Source organism: Pithys albifrons, chromosome 5 (assembly GCF_047495875.1).
Source record: "Pithys albifrons albifrons isolate INPA30051 chromosome 5, PitAlb_v1, whole genome shotgun sequence".
NCBI classification, from domain to species: Eukaryota; Metazoa; Chordata; class Aves; order Passeriformes; family Thamnophilidae; genus Pithys; species Pithys albifrons.
The window spans coordinates 54,618,240-54,643,759 of record NC_092462.1 but is presented as its reverse complement, the minus strand read 5'-3'; the positions used below and the strand labels follow the sequence as shown (position 1 = coordinate 54,643,759).

The following is a 25,520-nucleotide window of genomic DNA, read 5'->3' as shown; positions in this document are numbered from 1 at the left end:
TTTGACATTGGCAAGTTAAAGAAACTGATGAAAATGCAGTTAGAAAAACAAAGTCTAAGAGCATTTTGGAAACTAATTAGGGGCAAGAAGTGGGGATTAGAGAATTATTTCTTATGAAGAATTATGTGCAAAAGCAAATGAGTGAAATAAGCTGCAGTAAAATTCACCCTAAAAAAATAAGTTGTGTTTTTAAATGTCGAAGGAAGAAGGTCCAATAAGAGTAGCAGGGGAAAAAAGATTAATTATTTTTAAAACAGTAACATTTTATACTCTGCAACACCAAGGGTGTCACAGAGTCATTTCCATTCCTACATCACTATTACTTAATTATAAATAAGTAATACATAGGTAACAGATGCATATATATTAAAATATTTATCTGTAGCTCATATGAAATATCTCCTAGATGGCAATTTGTCATTTAACTGCTGAATATATTTTAATTGTTTCATATCTTGCTACACATCTTCCAATCAGTCTGAATTTTTTCATAACTTACAAGCTTAGTATTTGTTTGTTTCTTTGGAAGTTTGAAATTTTCTATTACCTTCAGTGGGGTTTGGATCTTATGATAATGTTGATTTATGCAATTTATAATTGGATGACTCATGGAAGGAGTTGGTATGAATATAAATCTCAAGTTTTTGATGAATTATACAATGAAAAAAAAATTCTTGCCTTTCATTTCATCAGTCCGAAGAAGAGAAAAAGTACGTCCTATAATTTGTTGTTTTAATGCCAAAACCAAATTTGGTCTTATCTTCATCACAGAAATGAAGTCACAGCATTAAATCAATATTAGTCCTTATCCAGGGCAGACTGTTGAAATCTTCAGCTATTAATTCATAAGCCTGTGTGATTCCAAAAGCCATTTTTTCCATTTTAATTGAAAGTAATTGTGTAAAAGGTGTACCCATTTTTAGAAACAAAACCCCCTTTGGAACAGAGAAAAAACTCATTCAGTATATCTAAATCCTATTCCGTTGTGTGTGGTCGCATAGCATGTCCCTTTTTTTCTTCAATAAATGGTTATTTTGTAAGACATGGAAGAAAAGGAGAAAGGTTTAATGATCTTTTTCAGTTCTCTGGTGAATCAATATTGGTTTGCCTCTTGTATTATTTATCCACCACTTAATTGGTTTCAACTCCCTATATAGCAAGGTCCTGTGATAAACTGTGAAAAACGTCTGGAATATATATTTCCTCTCCACTACCCACTTCCTGCTTCTTAATAGCTTTGATGATTTATGGGTAGAATAAGTGTCAGAATGCAGGCAATGTTCAAGTTCCTGCATTAGTCAAAATTTACGTTTTTTCCATTGTAGGTTGATATTGTATAACTGCATTTAAAGAAACTAAAATAAGGTAACGGCTTATATAAAGGAAACGATACAGTATAATGCTTCTGCAAGCTACTTAACAGCTGGAAGCCTCATTTTTGAGCTTCTGTTACTAAAGAGACAGACATCTTATTAACTATTATTATTTTTCATCTAAAAAAGAAGCTAGATCTTTCTGCATTTCCTTAATATCCCCCAATTTTTTTTTAAATAAAAATATAGAAATCTTTAATTGCATTGGTTGACCTTTAGGTATTCTGATATCTAAAATATGGGGACAAAAAAGAAATAAGAAAGACTTGGATTATTTTGCATAATGCTGAATCATAGATTACTCTGTTAGTAGAATTATCCTGTTGAATTACATCGTGTCATGTTGTTTTCACTTGATTTGCCCCATCTTTAGCTTCTCTAATGTTGGCATTTTTTGATAGTATGCATAGCAGTTCCTAAAATTCTGTGCCAAATTTCTAGCTGAATATGCAAATGAACTGTACATCTGCCATAACATTCTCCTCTAGGGTACCTTTGAATGAAACAAACTGAAAATATCTTGTTCTTTTGGCTAGGAACAAATGGAACCAAGAGGAAGGATTTAAATGTGCATTTCCACTGACTACAGAAAGAAAATAGGAGATGTGCACCCTGACACATGCATTTGGGTTTACACCTTGGGAATTTAACCTAAAACACTGTGAAAGGTCTGCTTTAGTTAGAATGCAGCATTTGTTTTGATATAAGGCACATAATACTTATACCATGATGCATGCCACTCTTACTGTAATGATGTTAAATTTCATTAGAATTTGTAGTCAGGTTTTGGTATGTTATGGTGTCACCTTCTAATACTTTTTCTCTAGGGCTACAGTGTTACGATAGAGTAATATTTGCCAATTCTTGGAAAAAACCCAAGTCATTAGAAATATATTGCGTGTCTTGTGTATTATATTCCTAAATATAAAACTAAAACAAGAAATGCACTCATTTCATATTATAATTAAACATACTATCAACACACAGGCTCTAATACCCAATAGTATTTCTACTTTTGTTTTTTCCATATTTATTCTCTGAAGGGCACCAGCACTCACTCATTGAATGGACAGTTAGTTCCTCCCTCCATTTGTCCAGAACTGCCTAGAAGCTGACATAAAAAAGTACAGCAGTGATAGGGAAGCTGGTGAGACATTACGAGAGTAAGAGAGGCACCAAACTGAGGTAAAGGAGGTAAAATAATTTTGAAAAAGAGACTATTTTTGAAAGATAAGAAAATAAGAATCTGTTTAACAAAAGACTGAAGCTATATCCTCTAAGGATCAAGTGATGGCAGATACAGTACAATAAATTACAATAAAGTCCAAAAAAAGGTAAATCACTTGGATATTTTTCATAGATAATTTTCTGCATCAAGTACTATTCAATCTTTCACACAAACCAGACAAGCCATCTATGTGACAAACAACACCAGAGGCAACTGTAAATTTTCCAAGCTCTTGATGATGGAGAAACAGAAAGCTCCAGTACTTTTTGTGCAGGGAAAAAACCCAAACAAACAACACAACAAAATTAAAAAAAAATATCCAAACCAAACCCAACAAATTCACACAACATTTTTATTGAATATTGTATATCATTATTGATCTTCATGAAGAGCAGCTAGGTGAATAAGGTCATGTACGGACATATATCCTCTGAGGAGCCCTGGCTGGCAAAGAATATGTGGAGTTTGCAGACTAATTAACCTGTATTTTTCATTTTACACAAGAAGAAAGTCATATCATACAAAAGGGCTTAAAAAGTTAAACCAGCTGGTAAAGAAAGTAGGAATGATAACATGGACTCTCAACTTGTATAGCACATGACATTCAAAACATTTAGACAGATCTAAAAAGGCCTTTGAATGTAGATATTAGTTCCCTCTACCCACACTCCAGCTTGACCTGAGCTCCCAGCAGAACGGAGTAACTGCTGTGTTATCACAATACACAATGAAAGCTAATGTACCTGTCTCTCATTGGGGATTACTAAATCATGTATGATAACATGCTGAGGAGACCTACGTAGTTTTCCATCCAGCAAGAACAAGGTAGAACAAGATTTTGTTTCCCTTTCAGGAAACTATGTGAACATGCCCATAACAGATTTAAAAAAAAATCCAAATAATTTCTGAAGGGATATGAGTGATGTTTAAAATTTCCAGAATAAATGATCCATGCAGGTTCTTTTTTACTATAGTGGCCTACAGTTAAATTTTGGTAATTACAGATCACTGCTTTCATACAAAGTCCAAGTCTGATATCAAATATATCAGTTCCTTAGCTTTAAGAGGAGCTGGATATATTAATAATGATTTAATAGGTGTTTTTAGGACTTCCTCACCAGACTTTTAAAAAAAATCCTAGTCTATTTCTCACCATTATTATTAATATTAATATTAGTACTACATTATTGATGTTCTTAATATTTTAGAATAGAGTTAAAAAATTCTGTTTAATTTTGTTGATATCTGTCAGGTGTTTTTATTGTTAAGAATACTGGATTGTAGGTTTCCGTGTTAGTTATTTGGACCACTCTTAGTTCTTCCTTGATATTGTTGGCAGGGTATAACAGGGAAGTGACTTTTTGATACCATTATAATGAAATAAGGTTGGACTATTAGCATATTTGTACTACTTCATTAAATTAAAAAAAAAAACAACAACTGGGAGTAAAGGATTGAAATGGAAGTTAAATAAATAGGCTCAGTAACAGACAACAAGGGGGAAATTATTGCAAAGCTGATTTTGTTATTTCAAACAAGATTATATATTTTCATCATTTAAACAAAAATAACCAGATGGAAACCAAGAGAAAATCAAAAGTTCAGGAAAAAATTGTAAAAGATTCTCTACTGAAAATGTTCAGTTAAGGAATTTGCTATAATCATCCTGGTCCCTTCTCTCTTTTCAGGCAAGAACTGAACTACCATTGTAATGACTAATTGCATTATATAGAAGAGAATAAGGAAAGATAGAATTTGTTTTATGCACTCTTCATATACACATCCATGTATATGACATGCACATATGAGCTGGACAACAACTTCCATTCTACCTTCATTCAAGAAGCTAATGATCTCATTCGCAGGCAAAAACCTATAAAAACCCTCCATGGACTAATGAACAGAGATGCTGTGAAATGGTTGTGGTTGGCACATGTCCCCTAAGTAGCTTTATGTGCTCAGTCTCCAGTGGCCTAAGGAATGTTCCTTGCATACATAGATCACCTCCTGCACAGAAAACTGTATTAATATGCAGAAACTGTGCCAAGGGGATGGTTCTTCTCCTTTATTAATTTAAACATTTTAATATTCTCTATATGAAAAACATAATTAGAATTAATGGACTTTAGCGCTAATGCAGTGCCTGAAGCAAGCTGAAGCATCTATCTTCTGCATATGATAAACATGAATTTTGAATCCCTTACCACCAGCAAGGCTGGAAGCTCAGCTCAGTCTGCTGATGTAGTTTGGGTCCGGATAAAGATCATATCAACTGACAGACAGAGGGTATTATCATTCTTTTGATGAGATAAGCAATTGGTCCTCCAGGGAGGAAGTAAAGCATGACTGAGTTGCACTGATTTTTAAACTAGATCTCATTATTAATCTATAAAGACAGTGTAGCTGGGCTACAGTAGCATGTATGAGACAGAAAATAAATGTCAGATTTTAGTCTGCTGTGTCCAAACTGTTAATATTTTCCTTGCAAAATATCACATTCCTCATGTGAAAGCATATGAAATAGAATTTACATGTTCGCTGGTATCTCATATTCAATTAAGAAACAAAAACTTTTCAAGGAAAATAGCAGAATATTTTATTTGAAAGTGAGCATAAAATAATGTGGCAAACAGAAGAAGATATTCAGGATGAGCTGGATACAAATTTTGAGAAATTACAGTAACTATTATTAAAAATCCAGAATAATTCATGCACCGCTTTTGTTTTTTTTTTCTCAGAAATGAAAATGACAGTAAAGTGTAAAAAATTGCTAGTATCACATATGATACTGCCAAGTTGGAAGGGACCCACAAGGATCATCGAGTCCAACTCCTGGCCCTCCAGGGGACCATCCCTGAGAGTGGCACCATGTGCCTGAGCGTGTCATCCAAATGCTTCTTGACCTCTGTCAGTCTTGGTGCTGTGGCCACTTCCCTGGGGAGCCTGTTCTAGCACTCAACCACCCTCTGGGTGAAGAGCCTTTTTCTAGTATCCAACCTAAACATTCCCTGACAAAACTTCAGGCCATTCCCTTGTGTCCTATCACTGGTCACTGCAGAGAAGAGATCAGTGCCTGCTCCCTCTCTTCATCTCCCAAGGAAGTTGTAACTACAGTGTGGTCTCCCCTCAGTCCCCTCTTCTCCTGTCTGAACTGACTAAGTGCCCTCAGCTGCTCCTCATATGGCTTCCCCTTCACCATCTTCATTGCCATCCTTTGGACGTTCTCTAGGAGATTAATATCCTGAAAATGAATGTGTCTTGACTCTCTCATGGTTACTTGCTTTCCCAAATAGGTTCTTTTTATGGGATTGCTGGGAAAAAAAAACAAAAAAACACCACAAAAACCAAACCAAACAACAAAAAAACCCCAACAAAACAAAGTTCTGAATTCAAGAGCTATTCACAAATACATTAATCTACTGTAGGTCTTCCTTTACTTCTACTGTGTTTTAACCTCAGTGTGAAGTTTACCCCAATGTAGCTGCTCACTCATTCCCTCTCAGTGGGATGGGGAAGAGTATTTGAAGGGCAAATATCTGAAAACTCATGGGTCAAGAAAAAGACAATTTAATACACAAAGTAAAAGCTGTATGCATAGGCAAAACAAAACAAGAATTTGTTCATTGCATCCTATCAATAGGCAGCTGTTTAGCCATTTGCAGAAAAGCAGGCCTCCATCATGCATAACAGTTACTTGGGAAGACAGGTGCCATCACTCCAAAAGTCTTTGTTCAGGATTCCTCCTTCCCCTTCCTCTTCCTTTTCCCCAGATTTTGTTGCATATCATGACTTTGTATAATATGGAATACCTCTTTGGTCAGTTAGGGTTAGCTCTGCTGGTTGTGTCCCCTCCTATCATCATGTACATTCCAGCCTATCCACTCGATGGGCAGTGTGAGAAAGAGAGAGGGACTTGACATTGTGCACACACTGTTCAGGAAGAGTGTTGTAGTTTGGGATTATTATGTAAATTCTCTCCCCTGCCACTAACTGCCCATGCCAGGAGTTAACAAAAGAAGTAGTTAACTACTGATCACTTGGATGGGGGCAGGTTTGTCTCTTTTGTTTTTTGGGGACATCTTTTTTTTCTTAGCTCAGTGGAAGGCAGGAGCGGTGGCTGCCGAGGAGAGAAGTGACTCTGCTGGCACTGCTGGGGCTTCTGGCTGAGCTGCTGCTTTTTTTTCTCCTCGCCGTGGCTGTTTCTCCCGGTTCCTGCATCTGGGATCCCGGCCTCTGTTCCAGCCTGACCACCGCCTGCGCTGACCACCGCCTGCACCGTCACAGCCTGCCCGCCCCGGCTGGGGCAGTGACCCAGGAGAGAGAGAGGTTTGCAGCTGCTTTTGCAGGACATGTGGTGGTTCCCCACTTTCAGCTTTCTTTTTCCTTCATCTGGGACAAGAGACACAGAGTTCATCTGAGAGCTAAACACTCGTCTGTCTCGCTGGAGAGGGACTGGGAACTACTGGGAACTCACTCCGCAGCCAGCTGGACTGTGACATTTGACACCTCTTAAGTATAACTTTCCTCCTGGAGGAAAACGTGCTGGGTTTTGTTGTTGTTTGGTTTTTTTTTCTTTCTCTTGTGGTGTTGGGGAAGCGGTTTGCACTAGTTTGTTTATATATAGCAGTTAAGAACAGTTATCCTTCTTCTATTAAAATTCCTTTTTTTTCTTAAATTTGATAAAGAGTGGCGTGATTATTGTGGAGAAGGCCCCCTTCCCTGCTTGTGGGTAAACATTTTGGTTTTTTTCCCCTCAAACCAAGACAAAGAGCCAAAACATTGGTTTGTTAACAACACTGTTTTGGTCACAATTCCAAATGACACCACTATACCAGCTGCTATAAATACAATTAACTCTATCGCAGCTAAAAGCAAGAATCATCACTTTTGTTATGATCTGCCATGAGAGATCTGGCCACTTGTGTTGGGTTTTGTACAGGTGTAAGTGAATTGCTGGTGTTTGTTATCATTTTCCCTATCTGACATGGTATGTGGAGGACAATTGTACAAAATACGTTGTGCACATGAATGCTTTTAACTCCTTATTGTATTATCATGCTAGACAATGGATGATTTACATTCTTTCCCTGCACATGTCTCTAAGAACACCCTATTCTTTCTGTAATTAAGGTTTTGGCATCCAGTGACTGATCTTTCTATATGCCTTTGTCCTGAAATCTTTAATGAGTATACTCACGATTTTATGTCAATATTAAACACCTAGGTTGATATTTCCATAAATAAATCCCAGCCTGAAATATGCCCAATATAACAGTAATTTTAAATAATAACACTATTTTCCTCTAAGGTCATTAGAGTAGTTAAATATGATTATCTCAAATTGTAGAAAACACAATTTACTCATGCCTTTTAAATAACCATCAATAGGCCCAGATAGATATGTAAAGCAGCATAAGGAAATACTAGTCAGCATTTGCTTTATGTGTACCTGATAAACCTTATACACAACATGGAAAATGAGATAAGTGAAAAGGATTTATCAATAAGACAGAAATCTCATGCTGGTCAAGGTGCACAGTGGGAACTTGGTGTTTGTCTGCAACTCACATTGTTAAATAAAGTATAATAATGGTCCTTGTAAAAAAAAAAAAAAAACCCAAGAAATCCAAACCTGAATAACAAGCCAGGATCCCTACTAGAAAAACTGTTTACTGTTGCTTCTCAAGAAAGAAACCTGCAGATCTGCTGCAGTAAACTGTTGCCATTGTCAATTCTAGAATTACAACTCTCTTACATACGCATTCCTATTTGATATGTAATAACCATGTGAATTAAAAATATAACAGAATAACCATTATATACCTCTGTTGTGAATGAGTGGTTTGGCTGCTTGAAGAAACACTGTCAAAGATCAAAAGCAGAGTTAATATGAATTTGTTAAAATGCGGCTTTACAGAGTTCAGTGGCAAGGTTCACTCTATTATTTACTGCACAGGTTAAAAGAGAAAGCAAAAACAAACTAGAAGCAATTTGGAATGATATACACAGAAGCCAGGGATGTAAAAGAGGGTAAAAGTAAAAAGTATATGGATGCAAATATAAGGGTAAGAAAGGGCTGAGCAGCACTTAATCATTGAACACTTTAACATGTACAAAGCTATTCAATAGAGGTTACTAAAGTTATAACAATTAATTGACTATAGTTTTGAGGTAATAGCATTCATACCATAATCAATTCACACATACACACAGGGGTAAAATATCTATGTGTAAAGGTACCTGTCAAAAATTCCCCTTGGACTCAGTGAAATACTGATCCCTTTGCATTTTTCACCAGACAAGGGCTGCACCTAGAAAAATGTGGAACTAGATGTGTGTGTGGGGGTCGTTTCAGCCTAAACTTTGTCATCAGTTATGGTGTTTGAATATCTCAAGCTTGACCGTTTGTGAGCTTGGAGAGGTGTGCAACTCAGAGGCAGGTGCTGGCATAGCTTCCTGCAGTCGAAGAGAGCTCAAAGGGCCTCACTTAGGACCACTCTTTATAGGGTCACACAAGATGATTGACTTTGCTGATCAGTAAGGTGCTTGAGACAACAGCCCAACCTGTAAATCTAAAAGAATAACTGATACAAAATTAGTAAGAAATTAGTGGAAAGACCTTACACAAAGATCTGTGACTTTGTCAAGTTGAGAATCTAGCAATATTTGATATAGTACATATTAATATTAATTCCTTGGTCATGCAAGTCAATCTGGGGGCATGGTCCAATATTTTTTTCTTCCTTTACTACTACAAAAATTTTTGCTGGTGGCTCATCACTATTCCCAAACAGAAGATGTAAGAGTTGGTGTTCTTGCTAATTGGAAAGCTTTGATCTACCTTTCTATTTCTCAGCTTTAGTAGGTTATATTTTCAATGACAATTCACTTTTCAGCATTGCTCAGGCTTGCACTCATTCTCACAGGATGAAATCTTTCCCAAAACATCTGTTCCCAGAAAGTGCAGTCTACAGTAAGCTTGGATACTTGCCAGTATTCCAGAAAGTTATCTGTTGTGCTGTCTAAAGTATTTTATTTCCCACCCAATTAAGTGAAAAAACCTCATTATTCAGTATAATAATTTTGTGGATAATTAGTAACTCTCTCATTTCCTATAATTCATTCTCTTCCTTGCATTGTTAACGTTGCCAGCTATAACATCTACTGCAATAGATTATAATCTTGAGGACAGATTTTGGATCTGATTTAAATTCTCCTGATGATTAAGTGAACCCTTTAACAAGATTCTTAATATTTTTCAGGTACAAATACAATTGTACTTATAATACCAGGTGGTGGATTCCAGGATCTCTCCCTGTTCCAAGTTCAATTCTGCTCAATAACCACACTAATCTTTAAACCTTGAAAGATGCTTTCCCAGAGCATCAATTCAGATCCAATTTTAGATCTGATGACAGTTTTCTTGCTCACATACAGGACCATTCAACATGAGTTGCATCATCTTTGTAACCAGTCTGATTTGGATTTATTCCATGGTCACAACACTGGATGTCAGCAAGCGATTTCTTCCTATGATACTTATCATAGTGAAGGAAAGGCCGACAGCTTCTTTACCAAAAATAAGACTCTAATCTATGCTTCCAGTAAGAACATTTGAGTTTAGTCAAATGGCACCATCGCCCACCTTGAATGAATTCCCAATCAGAAAATCAGAAATGCCCCAGAAATACAAGTTCTGTGACAATGCAATGTTGGAAATGTTGAATTTTTGGCTAGGAAAAAAGAATACAGATTGATAGAGACATGGAACTGTAACAGTAGGTGGGGCTGTACTGTTTTGTCTGGAAAATGCTTTGTTAAAACATGTTTTCATATATCTATTTTTTTATTGTTCTCTTTGACATTCAAAGAAGTCAAGACTTTGATTTTTTGTATTTTGCATTACAGGCCACTAAATTCCAAAAGCCTACCTAAATTATTTCCTTCTACAATTTTTAATGCAGTTAATAGATCTTACCTTTTCAATAATAATAATTATCCTATAGATTTTAGTGTCAAATTGTAAGTGTTTCTTTCCTGGTCTCACGTACAACTGTCAAACTCTCTTTGCACATTCAGATATCTTTCAGTGCACTAACTGTTTTGGATTTCCTCTACTGCTCATCTTTATTTTGGCAAGTCATATCTGCCATGGAGATGGGAAATATCTTCTGCACAGTTTTATTCTTATCTCCTTTGATCCAGTATAAGCCTGCATGATCCCCAGTGAATGTCTGTCAATCACCAAGTCTGAATCTAGCATCCCATCTTTTCCACTGAATAAAAGGCTATTACACTAACTGAAGATTTGCATGGTACTCAGTATCACTTTTTTATTTTAATTAGACTTTGATAATAAATTGAGGAAGAAAGAAGAAGATTGATAGCTTCAAAATATCCACTCTGATGGCACCATTCCAGCTATAAAATTGAAGATTTTTAAATTCATGAAAAAGTAATAATTCTCCATCTTTTCTCATGAGCTCCCTAATTGCTTAATAATCCTGCTAGTTTATTAACAGTAACTTGTGATCTAATATTCTGTTTAGGCATTTCAGACATGAAAAAGGGTCTCATACTTTTCATTAGTTGGAGCATGTCCAACTTACCACACCACCTGCAGCAAATAGACCTATATTCTTCTAAATAAACCTATGCTGCAAATGAAATTGTATCCTAGTGCCACACTGCCTGAAAAGAACTAGGGTATTAATAATGCTGAAATGCATAATGGATATGAACTGTAATGTTTTCTGATGTTGCAGGCAGCCAAAACTCTCCCCTTTTAGCTCAAAGGCAGTTTTTCCTTAAGTTATTCAAAACTCATTTTTGCCAGCACTGTCTACATGTCCACAGAACATTACAGAATGAATAATAGACTTTTAAGGAAGTGATATTAAACAATTAAAACTCAAGATGTCCTAGGAGTTATTGTAAGTAGTAGATGGCCATACCTAGTCTTTAATGATGAGTACTAATTTTTTTTTCTAATGTTCTGAATCCTTCAAATTAGTTATTTTAAATAGGGATAACTGGTCTTTAGAAAACTCATGCATTCCTGCTGCTGTTGAAGGTCAAAATCAAGCAGGATAGATAATAATAAACTACAAGATTATTTTTTCCTCTTAGGAAAGTGACAAGGAAAAGCACTACCATTTTTCACACTGGCATCTCCAGCCCTGGTCCATAATGACCATGAACCTTTATAATCAGTACAGACTAAAAAAAATTAATAATTTCAAGCAGAAAAGTATAATTGACTGGACAGTTTTAGACAGAGGCATGAAGAATTTTATATTGAAATTAACTTTCATATATTCAAAACAAAGTATTTTTTTATTTCTTACCTTTATAGAAAGGTTCAGTAATTCTTTATGTGTAATTTTTATTTAAATAGTATACAAACACCACGCCTTTTAAAAAGGAACACCACAAAGTTAGTATTTTATATTTTACCACATTTCTTATTTGCCATATCTATTAAACTCCTCATTAAATCTATAGTGAATCTACTGCACATGGTATTCATTGTTTCAGAGACCACTTATCCTTTTTTTTTTACAGTTGTTACACGGCCATTTTTCAGTTTTTTCATTAGTATACAAACAGTACTAGAAACTCTTCTAACTGTAAATATAATGAATCCTCTTAATTCTTCTGAAATTAATTGTATGTGTTGGTTTTTCAAGGGAATCTGAGAAAAACTAATTTCTCTTTTGTCAACTAATTAAACAATAATAATATTAGAGCTTCTTTTTCTAACATACCATAAATATGTGAGCCTCTTTATAAACCAGTACATATATAAATCTATATTTATAATATTAGATAAATATATATGGATTGTAGTTAGGTGAGGCAATTTGTTAAGGAATAACATTATTAAGAGTTAGTCAGAGAAGGTTTCTCCATATGTTCTGAAATCTGGGTTTATATATGGTGAAAATATATATATACATGCCATCAGGTTCAAAAGATTGAATGTAAAAACTAGAGAAATTTATAAGGTACTGAACATGAGTAATATAATTAATATTTTTAAATAAATGTAACAAGGAACTTATTTTTTATTTCATATATTTCTTGCACAACATTTTAAGAAATATCCAACATTTGCTCTTTAATTATGGAAAAAAGGCACTGATTGCAAAAGTCTTTTCAATGACCTCCTACAAGGACAGGCTGTCAGATGCGGCTGTTTTTTTAAGGGTGTTATGAAACAAAACAAAAAAACAACAAACAAACAAAACACCAAAACAAAACAGTAGAATAGGTGATAGATGATAGATAGATAGATAGATAGATAGATAGATAGATAGATAGATAGATAGATAGATAGATAATTGACAATCAAATTTTCTGTTTTATTCAAAATCATAGGTAGGCTATTAATACATATGTTTACAGCAACAAATGGATAGCACTCTGGGCTCTGAATTCCAAGATCCTGAGTTCAAGTCTCAGTGGGGACTGTCCCCTGGCATTTAAATGCCTCCCTGCCATCCCATCCTATCAGATCTCGCATGCTAAGGAGAGTCAGCCCCGGTTAGTACTGGGTGCTGTAGACAGTCCTGCGGACTTCACTGTCACTGTCCAAGCTCACTAGGCCGTGGCAAATGGACTCTTAGGACTTAAACGATGGGACCGGTTCTGCACACGCTGTGCCTCTCCTAAAAAATCCACTGTGCAGGCTGGAAGGGCACACCTACTTGGGGAGAGCCCTTCCCAAATCTTTGTTTGTGAAGCCTGGCCATACATACACAGCAAGAATTTCACACTTAGAATTTACTTGGTGCATAAAATTACTGAATTATGATCAGATTAACATAATATAGGACTGCCTTTAATAATGTTTCTGCATGTTCATTGGGTAGAAAAATAATTATAAGGCACATCTTTTATGGCATTGTAACCCAACCCTAGCCCATGTATTTTAGGTTAAGTTCTCATTTATGAAACAACTGCTATTCCACAGTCTGTGCGTGGTTTTTTGGGTTTTGTCTGATTTTTCTTAACTGTTTGTTATGGGTTTAGGCAAGTGGGCCTAAACTTAGGTTTTAAAGTTCAGCTAGGCCTAGGATTGTCAGCTGATTTAAGCTAGACTGAGCTAGCTAACAGCTGACTTCTTTCAGCCAATAATATTGTATTCCATACTATACTACATCATTTTAAAGGGTGTAAAATCCAGTGTGTGGGAGTGGCTTAGTTCAGTTGCTTCCCAGCTGTGGTGCCAGCAAGACACTCTGCTGTCCCAGGAGGGATGGAGAGGCCCAAGCCCAGAGCAGCGGCTTAACATCATGTTATCTGAAAGAAGTAAAATGTTTGTTCTTAGCTTTTCTCTCTGCTTAAGTCTGTCTCTGAAGAACCAACTTCTCTAAAATGATTTGTAGTTAAAATGGTAAAATTTGTGTTTACTGGAAAGTGGGAAGTTATTTCTTGTTATATGTAACTTGTGTAAGTGTGTGTTATATTGTAGCATCCTCTTAATTTTCTCTTCTCTGCATAAATACATGTAGTTAGTTTCAGCTTAGACCTGGCTTCGGAAGTTTTTTTTTCCTCTCTCCCTTTTCTTTTTCCCTTAGCTGGTTGGGGGGAGGAGGAACCCTTTTCACTCTCTCTTAGACAGTTGGCGTTTTGCCAGCTCAGCCCAGGACACTGTTCTTTTTGGGTTTTTTTAACACTATATGCTCTGTGAGAGATCCAAAAAATTACTAAATGATAATAAGTCTCAGTAAACATTGCAGTACTTCTTTTAAACATCTATTTGAAATATTTAGAGGAAGCTTTTGTTTCTTTAATTATTGTTTTTAAGAAGTACATGGAAATGTTTTATTAAAAAAAATTATGATGGAGCTGTAGAATATCTAGAGTACTTTTTTGAGTGACAGACAATACAACTCCAATTGATAATTATCTTATTTTTGAATGTCAACACCAACATTTAAAATTATAGCATTTCAAGGAAATTTAATTTCTGGCAGCTTTAAAAATCACTATTGCAGGTATTTTACACAGCATTTTTATTCCATTTTCATTTTCATTTTGCACAGTTTTACTATGTGCAAAATTTTCAAAAGTAATCAAATTATATCAGTATCTAAGATTATTGATTTTATTTTGAGTCTTCTTATAAGATTTTTGGAATTATCTACATGTGAATCGGCACAGATTTACTTATTCTCACACTTCTTTTTTGTAAGGATCAAAGTATATCTAATTTTGTTCTTTGAACCAAGTTAGTGATTTCCCAAACCACCAGAAACATATATAAATAAATGCAAATATTATAGATCTAAGTAATATACAAATTATAAAATCAGACTATTCTTTTTTACAGAGGGACAATAGTATATTAAACTATTTTGTTTCTTCACTGAAAAAGTGTGAATCACAAACAGCAATTGAAAACAAGTTTTCTACCAACAAGCCCATTGTTCATCCTGCCCCCACAGCACTTCAAACAATATTGATTAAGTTGTTTTAGAAATCTTTTGTTAGTAAAATTTTAGAAATCATAAATAACATTAGTAAAATTTAGATACCTAAGTGCAAACCCTTACAAGAAATGGAAGAGCTAATTTAGTTAAAAATAAACATAATCCTACTCTAATTATAAAGCACAGGTGAGGATATATCACAGATATTTTTATATTAATAGGACTGTGTAAATGCACATACACAAAAATTATGTAAGGAGTTCTGTCCTACCCTTTAACAGCATAATAGTAGCCATAGGATATAGCTGGGAGATGGAAATTTAAAATCCTCTCTCAAATATTGCAGGAATCTCCTATTATTATTCAGCACTGTAGTATGGTAGGAACTGTCATAGTGTGATTTGGATGAAAAAAACAAGTATAACAGAGACAAAGATGCCTGAAAATAGTTCTGTAATCATCTGGGTGGATTTGGGATGTTGATATTGCAGAGAGTGTTGAATTTTTCTTTCTGGTTCTTTGAAAGGCAGGTTATCCAGTGATGTTTTAATTCTGTAGGAGAACGTTAAAGATCTTACAGATTGTCTACTGATGGCAATCTAAACAGGCCTGAACATTTTAGGTTATTATGTGTGCAATAGTCAAACTAGCTCTTTAATAACTGCATTTTTTTTCTCATAAGAAAACTATTCATCCATCCAGAGACTGGTTACTGTTTTTGCCCTCCTTTATCAAGACACTTTAGTAGCTGAAGAAAATGTGTTTTAAGTTGAATTATTTGATGTAAACTTGCCTAGAAAATATTCCCAAGTAGTTGCAGTAGATCTTGCAATCTTGCAATAATGTAATTTCCATTTGTCTTTTCTACCAATTCTCGCCTTTATACTTTAATGCTTCTCAATAACCAAATCAAAATTGTCAATAAATCACTATTAAAAGTTCACATCTATCACAGGAAAGATGAGAATGCTATAGTTTTACAAACTTTCATACACCTTTCTTCATCCATTCATTCTCATGAAAACTACTATGGCCATGCCACCCTGAAGCCCGATCTCATCTGATCTCGGAAGCTGAGCAGGGTCAGCCCTGGTTAGTACTTGGATGGGAGACCTCCTGGGAATACCGTTGGCTGTAGGTTCTATTCCTGAGGACTTCACTGTCCCTGTCCAAGCTTGCTCAGCCATGGCAGATGACCCTTAGAAGCAAAGGGTGGGGCCAGTTCCACCCACGCTGTGCCTCACCTAAAAAATCCACTGCCAGGCTCAAAGGACACACTCCTGTGCGTAGAGCCCTTCCAAACTCTTTGTTCACAAAGCCTAGCCGTGACGATGAAATCCCATGCATCATGTAGAAGCTATGACAAATAAGATAATTTCTACATCAGCCAATTATTATTTTTATTTGCAAAGATTTTTATGGTGTTCTACTAGATTTCTCTATTAAAAGAGGGTTCATGGGAAAACAATTAATTTGCTTTTGTAGGTGCTTTTTTCTGTAAAAGAATTGCGTGAAGCATATGATAGACTGTGCCACCAAGTAATGGATGATCTTTTACATTTCACATATAAATATTGGGATTTTTACAAAAATAAAGTAATATAATGTGGATATAGAAAAAAAAAACAACAAAAAACCCCAACAGAATGCTAATGACATGATGACATAGGATCTTATTGGCATGATCTAAAGTGGAAGAAATAGTACTTTTTGCAAAAAACAGCCAAACTTATGTGACTTTGTCAATATTATGTCAGAATTATTTCTATCAATCTCATCTGATACAGAATTATCCTTGGAAGTGTTAAGTTGTTGTTTTAAATATATTATTACAGTCTATTGGTTTCTGTGGTAAAACATTCTGAAGTAATTTTAAAGATACTAGATAAGGGAATAAGCAGGGAACTCTTTATCTGCCTAAATAGGTCAAATGAGAAAACAAACAGATGAAGGAGTATAATTTCTAAAATGAGTTCTGTGATTGTTTGAAATATAAGGTTTTCTCTTCACATATAAGGACACACTGACAAATATTGCCCTGACTTCTCTTTCAATGCAAAGACATCAATAAAATTGCAAAGTATAGAAAGTGAAATGGAATTTGTCCCTGTCTTTGCATTCCGATACTTTTTCCCCTTTATGAAAACCCCTCAATAAATTTGAGCATAATAACACTTCAATAACACTGAAAGTACATACTTTAAACTAAGGTGCAATTTATGGTACATTTTAGAGAAACAGCTACTGAGACCTGGGCACAGTTCCAGTGCTGACATTGCAGTGCAACTGAACAACATTGAACTATCACAGATGTTGTTTCTTTTCTAATAGTGACTAGTAGAAGATCTAACTTCCAGGGAACCTCTTGAAGTGAGGTGTCCTAATAACATTCTCTTTCTCAGTAAAAGAGATTGTATCTTTCAAGGCATGTTTGAGCTATTGTTGATTATTTAATGACTGTAGCATTTGGTAATGCAATTTCATTCAAAACTGTACCTAATTCATTGCTTTGTGCAGCATGAAACTTCCTTTATGCTTCTGGTAAAGCAAAACTTGTCCTGTTATAGATAACTTCCAGTAACAAATCTTAACCTATCAGAGTTTGGCAGTTTTGTTATTTCTGTATGAATCTGTGTTTATTCCCTTATGTATGCAAAGCTACATGACATTTAAGAAAAAACCAAAACCAAAACCAAAACCAAAACTACAGATTTAATATTTTATTTGATGGATGTCACTGATGGCCATGTAGAGAACAAATCCAAAATTAAAAGTTCTAAAAGCAAGTATCAAAACTGACAGGAATTATCATAGGTATCCTCTTCTCTTTACTGTACCTTGGATATTTTACTGTATGCGATAAAGTTACAGCAGCTGAATAGCTGCAAAAAAGGTTATATCGACATAAAGAGTAATTTATACATAATTCATGGACTCTATGCTATTAATGTTCAGTAATATTTAGACAATCCTATTGTTCATAACAGCACTTGATCACTTCAACTGTCTCAAATATGTTTCATAGAAGAAATGGAAGTGTTCAAAATAATCACAATCTGTCATACTTTGGAATGAATTTTGCAATATATAAAAGTTTTATTGTCCCACCTGGCTTCCTGCTATGATGAACTGTTATTGGAATGGAAGATCCTACACAGTTTTCTCTGAAAAAGAATCAGTTACATCATTGAAAAATCTTTATAAATATTAAATACACAAAAATTCAGAAACACATAGTTACTTCTAACAAATATTTCTGTTTCTGAAGTATTTTGTTACATATGGGCCATTCACTTAAAAATTGGACTCGATCTTCCCTGTGGGTTCTAACTCAGAATATTCTGTGAAATCTGTGAAATAAATATGAAACTACGAGCATAACTGCTCACTGAGAGAAAAGAAAGATGAGAAATATTAGAATGTTAAATGTAGTCATACTAGCTACAGTACAGAACCAAGACAAACAGAGCTTTTTTGACAAAATGGTTAGCCACATGTTAAAGAAACTGTACTGCGTTACTCTGAGTCAGAGCCACAGCATCAGTACCTTGGCCAAAAGTAACACCCATGGAGATGGAGTTTGCCCTAGCATCAACATCCCTACAGAGTGAAAATGAGGCCTCTCACGGCCACCAGCAGGAGAGGGCTGCCCTTGGACATGCTGGCACTGAGCTACCTCACAGCCCTGACAGCCCAAGTCCTCTGGGTATATTTTTAGGAACCTTTCAACAAAGTTGGGAGTTTCATCCTGCACATTTCTATTCTATTCTATTCTATTCTATTCTATTCTATTCTATTCTATTCTATTCTATTCTATTCTATTCCAAACTCCGTTGGCCATTTACTCTCATCCTATGACTTGTCACTTGGAAAAATAGAGCAACATTCTCCTTGCTCCAATCTCCTTTCAGGTAGTTTTAGAGAGTGATAAGGTCTCCTCTTAGTCTTCTTTTCTCCAGACTAAACACACCCAGGTCCCTCAGCTGCTCCTGATATGTCTTGTGCTCTAGAGCCAGCACCAGCTTTGTTATTCTTTTTTGGACACATTCACATACAATTAAAGGTATATTTTTGAACATGCATTATCTCATTGGTTTTCTCTCTTGAATTGGTCACATATTTCAGAATTCTATAATCAAATTCTGTGAAGGACTATCAATTATGTTAACATTTAAAATTAAAACAACGTGCGGTTGTATGTTACTCAAGACAAATATTAAGTCATTTCCATTTTCATAGAATCTTAGATTGGTTTGGGTTAAAAAGGAGCTTTTAAGAATCATCTAGTCCACACCTACTGCCATGGAAGGTACACCTTCTGCTAGATCAGTCTGCTCAAAGCCCCATCCAATTTGGCCTGGAACACTTCTAGGGGTGGGTAATCCACAACTTCTCTGGGCAACCTGTTCCACTGTCTCACCAAAATCAGTGTAAAGAATTTCTTCCTTATAGTTAATCTAAACATATCCTTTTCCAGTTTAAAACAATTGCCCTTTGTACTGTCACTACAGGCCTTTGTCATAAGTCTCTATCTTTCTAGTAAGTGTCCTTTAATTACTGAAAGACACAATAAGGTCTTCTTGGAGCTTCGTCGTCTCCAGCCAGAACAACCCAAACTCTCTCAACCTATATTCATAGCACAGGTGTTCCATCCCTCTGATAATTTGTATGGCCTTCCTCTGAGCCTGCTTGAGCAGGTCCATGCCTTTCCTGTATTGACGAATTCAGATCTGGAAGTAGTATTCCAGGTGGAATATCACCAGAGCAGAATAGAGGAGGATAATCACAGAATCACAAAATGGTTAGGGTTGGAAGGGACCTCTGGAGATATCTAGTCCAATCCCCCTGTCAAAGCAGGGTCACCTACAGCAGGTTAGATATAAACATGTCCAGGTGAGTTTTGGATGTCTGCAGAGAAGGAGACTCCATGACCTCCCTCACCAGCCTTTTCCAGTGCTCTGCCACCTTCAGCATAAAGAAGTTCTGTAGTTCCTTATGTTGAGGTGTTTTAGTTTATGGTCTGTTCTCCTTTTGCTGTTACTGTACTTAACTGAAAAGAGTATGGCACCACCCTTTGACACCCATCTTTGAGATACTTGTATGTATTGAGTAGATTCCCCCTTGAATTTCCTCTTCCCTAGACTAAACAGGCCAAACTCATGTAGTCTCTCCTCATAAGAGAGATGCTCCAGACCCCTAATCATTTTTGTGGCCCTTCCACTGAACCTTCTCCTATAGTTCCTTGTCTTTCTTGCACTGTTGAGACCAGAACTGAACACAGTACCCTAGATGTGTCCTCACTAGGGCCAAGTAAAGGGGAAAGATCACCTCCCTTGACCTGCTGGCCACACTCTTCCTGGTGCATTGCCCCTCCTTGTTGCAAGGGCATGCTACCAGCTCGTGATGAAATTGTCATCCACCAAAACATATGTTCTACTCTTCAGAGCTGTCTCTAGTAGGTCATCCCATAACCTGTACTGGTGCATGAGATTATTCCTCCCTAGGTGCATTATTCTACAATTGTCTTTGTTGAACTTCATTATGTTATCTCCACCCAACTCTCCAACCTCTCAAGGTCCACTGAACAGCAGCATACTCTTCAAGTGCTTCAGCCATTCCACCCAGTTTCATATGATCAGCAAACTTGCTTAGGGTGTATTCTATCCTTCATCCAGCTTGTTGATAAACAAGTTGAATAAGACTGGACACAGTACTGATCTCTGGGGAACAGCATAGACTACAGGCCTCCAGCTGAATTCTGCTCTGCAAGAACCTCTGAGCTCTGCCATTCAGCCAGTTCTTGATCCACCTCACCATCCATTCATCTAACCCACATTTCCTGAACTTACCTATGAGGATGTTATGGCAGACAGTGACAAAACTCTTTCTGAAGTCAGGGTAGACAACATTTACTGCTCTCCCCTCATTGACTCATCCTGCCATGCTACCATAGAAGGCTATCAGATTGGTCAAGCATGATTTCCCCTCAGTAAATCCATGCAGACTACTCCCAATTACCTTCTTTTCTTTTATATGTTGGGTACTGACCTTCAGAATGATCTGCTACATCACCTTTCCAGAGATGAAGATGAGGCCTACTGGCCAGTAGTTTCCTGGGTCATCCTTATTTCCCTTTTTGAAAATGGGAGTAACATTGGTATTCCTTTAGTCATCAGGAATCTCTCATCATGTTCTCCATGTTTTTTCAAAGATGAAAGAATGGCTTAGCAACATCTGCCAGCTCCCTCAGACCCATGGATGCATCTCACCGAGACCCACGGATTTATGAGTGTTAAGTCTGCCTAGCCAGTTTCTAACCAAACCCTTTACAATCAAGGGGAAATCTTCCTTTCTTTATCTTTCCTCTCTTACCCCCAAGGTCTGGGATTCCTGAGGACTGGCCTCAGCAGTAAGACTGAGGCAAAGAAAGCATTCAGTAATTCCACCTTCTCTGTGTCTTCCAGCACTAGGACATCACTTCCTTGACTTTCTGAAGAGAAAATGCATACTGCTGTCTCATGCCCAACTTTTCATCCACAAGTATGCCCAAGTCCTCAACAGGGCTGATCTCAGTTGTTCATCCCCCAGTCTGATACTGGGGCTTGTCTCAAACTGCATGCGAGCCCTTGCACTTGGTTTTCTCGAACTTCTTGAGGTTAAAGGAAATTTACCAAGAAATGATAACACTAGGGATTTTTTTGTTTGTTTATGATTTTCCTTCTTACTTTTTGCATTTAAAAAAGCCCCTATATAGATTATAGGCATAGAAGACAATTGCATGCTTTAAGACTTTAACACCTTGCAGTTATCTTAATCCACCTGGTCACGATGAACAAGTTCCTAATACAAAGCTCTAGAGAGATTTTTTTTTTTAATTGCATGTTATTCCAAGGTCAATGAATAGTTCAAGTCTTAAAAGCTTCATTGTTGCTGCCATGGTCATTTAGTAAAGTCATTAGAAAGCAAGAATCAAACTGCTGGAAATATCCCAAGAAAATAATGTTGGATGGCTTCCAGAAAGAATTTTCTAAAAGTCATTAGTTACTCCATCTCCTCCTGGACTGGCACCTACTCAGAGAATGTCCTATACTCTGTATAGAGTTATCTAATGACTCACTTTGTATTACCTGCGCTGCACAGCATCATGGATTGTCCTCTGTATTTGATAGCAATCAACTAAAAATTCTATAATGATTTTGTTATAGATTCTTGTGGCATTTTTATCAGCCTTCAGCTATATGAGAGGGGTTGGCTGAAGACTGTATTTCTATCACAGGCAGATTTAAAGTAAGATTCCATCACTCCCAATGTTGCCTTCAGGTTATGATTTTGGCAATGAAAGAGTTTTCTCAAGATTTAAAATAATAATATATCAATCATTCACCACCCGATTAATAAGAAATATCAGAAAAAAATTTAAAGAGAGAAGGTGGACATAACTGTGAAGAAGACTAATAGTCCCAGTTATATTAATGAAATTGGACAAAGCTTAATTGACTGCTTGCAGGAAAGTACTGAAATCCGGAACCCACTCTTATTTTAAGAGATGCTGGATTTTGTGAACTTTATTGCAAATCCTTTACTTGGATAATACGAGAGGGCAGCTGGAAGGTAGATCTTCAAATAATTGTTGCCTTTATTTAGGGCATTTTTTGTCATTGTGAGTGAATATTTTTACCTAAATGATGACTCAGGAATAAAAGTTACATATTTAAACTGATGAACTTCATAGCAATTAGCATAATAGCTTTTTTACTGGAACTGCATCAGAAGTAAATTGCTCTCATGATTCTCTCTGAACTAAATCCAAGAACAAATTAATTTTCTGTTGTGTTCCAAAAAATCCATCCCTCTGCAGGGTTTAGTACAGTGAGTGAAATTGCTTAGTGGGGTTCTGCATATTTCTTTTTTTTCAGACACTGATTTAGAAAATTTATTTTTTTTTAATTCCTGCTCTTTATCTCCTATGTTGCTTTTAATTTCTGAAGTTGTATTTTCTCTCCTTTTTCAAAATTATGACCAATTATCTATGATACTTGAAAAGAGTAACATGTTTCACAGGTTTCCCTAAATTTCTTTTTTTATAGGTTATATACAGTTTTAAAAATACCATTCACTCCTGAGGTAAAATAAACTGCAATCATTTTAAAGAACAAGACTTGGTCTATAGTTATTACTTAGCAGTTCTAATGTAATTAAAAGAATGCAAATAAAAATATTTTAAATTTATACAATACATTTTAATGAAAGTAGAGATAAAATTATGATCAGCTGGAGTGTATGAATTCAAATTCAGGTAAAACAAACTCACAAGCCAGTTTAGAAGATGGAAATCAACTAATGTTCTAGACAACAAGGAATCAAGTGTATTTCTTTGAAGTATATCTACTGATCATCATTTCAAGACATAAGTAATTTTTCTCATCTGTATTTGTCTAATGTGGCAACTCAAATATGCAAATGAGGGCTACAGACATACCTTCAAACAATGTGGCTGGGACAGAATCAAAGTCTACATCTGATCCCTTCTTTGTTAATCAGTCTGACCTTATAAACAAAACATAGTTGGTTAGCTTTTAGCATAGTTATTTTGTTGGACTAAAATACCGAAATAGGTGAGCTGTACATATCACTAACAAAGCCATGTTATGCCTAAGGTAATTATTATTTTGACACTTACTTGACTGTGTTTGGTGGTCACACTAACAAAACTCTGTTCCTTATTTAATGATTCTATGTTTGGTTGGTTGGTTTTCTTTAAAAACTACTAGAATGAGCATTTTCGCTTTTCTAATAGAGTTTTTGGCTGATTTTATTTTCACCCATTAAAGGGGGACATTATAGTCTTTGAATAAAATAGAGCCTGTGTTAACAGCAGTGGTACACTGTAAGCTGAATTAGGATCTTCATTTAATCAGGAATGGTTCTCAGTAATAAAAATAAATTAGTACTTGGATCAAACCAATTTGATGTTGATTTTGCACAGATAGCCTTTTGCAAAATTTATGGTCAAAAAAGAGTAGTGAGGGGAAATTTCTTTCTTTCTTTCTTTCTTTCTTTCTTTCTTTCTTTCTTTCTTTCTTTCTTTCTTTCTTTCTTTCTTTCTTTCTTTCTTTCTTTCTTTCTTTCTTTCTTTCTTTCTTTCTTTCTTTCTTTCTTTCTTTCTTTCTTTCTTTCTTTCTTTCTTTCTTTCTTTTTCTTCCCTTAATCTCTTTCTTTCTTTACTTAATATTTTGGATAACTTAAAACCGGTGGGTTGATTTTTTGCTAAGTTGTATGGGTTGGTGTGTGCTGGGACAGTACTTTGTGGAAGGCTCTACCTTGGTTGTATGTTACCCCTTTTAAACTTTTGCCAAGATACTTATTTTGCCCCATATTTTATCAGTAAAATATCTCCTGAGAAAACATGAACATGTGCATCAGTTTCTCTTTACACTGTCTCAAGGTATTAAAGAACCAAAGGCTCTACAAGAGTTCAATGGGTGAACTTTTGGAGCCTTGTAAAGAAAAGAAGTCTCACATGTGTTGTAAGCTGAAAGACATGTTCACATTTTGGAGTCTCAATGGGAAAAGAGAACACTGTGACTGTCAGCCTCATCAGACTGTGTAAGAATTCTGTGAATACTTAAAAAAGCAAAAAAAAAATAGTGAGATTAATTAACAGAATTTAGCTTCAGTATTAATCTGAGTGTTCTGTCTGACATAGGACAAATTATATATATATATGTATATATATATATATATAAAGAGAGAGAGAGAGAGAGAGGGAACAATATAAATACTTGCAATATAAATATTGGGTTTGCCACTACTATTACAATTTTACAGGAGGCAAATATGAACAGTGCAAAATATCTGTTCACCTACTTAAAATACTTTTTGAATGAATTTGGTAACATGTCAATCATATTTTTACTGCTATAATTGTGTTATTTCAAATATTAAGATTATTAGGTCAATTATGTTTCCTGATGAAAGTGTGTACCTTTGGCCAGATATATTAACAATTATGAAATAAGAACATATTTTGTTGTTGTTGTTGGGGTTTTTTTGAGATACTGTTAATTCAACCAACAGGAGATCTTGTATTTCAAAGCTGAATTTAATAATGCATTTGAAATCCTTCCCAGCAGCTGGTTAACTTTTTTTTTTTAATTTTTATTCTTCCTATTTTATTTTTTACACTTTTATGCTGAAAACTCTTCCATTTGGTCTTTTCATCAGAGATGCTTTCAAATGACACATTTGCTGATGTCTAGGCAATCTAATTCTACTCGATTATCATACGTGTAGGGTTTTCATAATGAACTGCAGCACATATACCTTGAGAACTGCAGATTCTACCGTTTGATGCTTTCTAATCAGGACATTACAAACTTCTTCAGAATCGCTTTGTTTCAATGACAGTAAGAATGGTATCTTTCAAATCAATACATATCTGGCCTTCTTCCTATGAAACAAGCAAAACTTACTCAGATTTCT

General features: G+C 35.6%; 1 pseudogene; it reads left to right on the top strand.

Moving 5' to 3' along the window:
* Positions 1 to 16,063: 16,063 nt before the first annotated feature.
* LOC139672671 (5S ribosomal RNA) lies at positions 16,064 to 16,179 on the top strand (annotated as a pseudogene).
* The last annotated feature ends 9,341 nt before the right edge of the window (positions 16,180 to 25,520 follow it).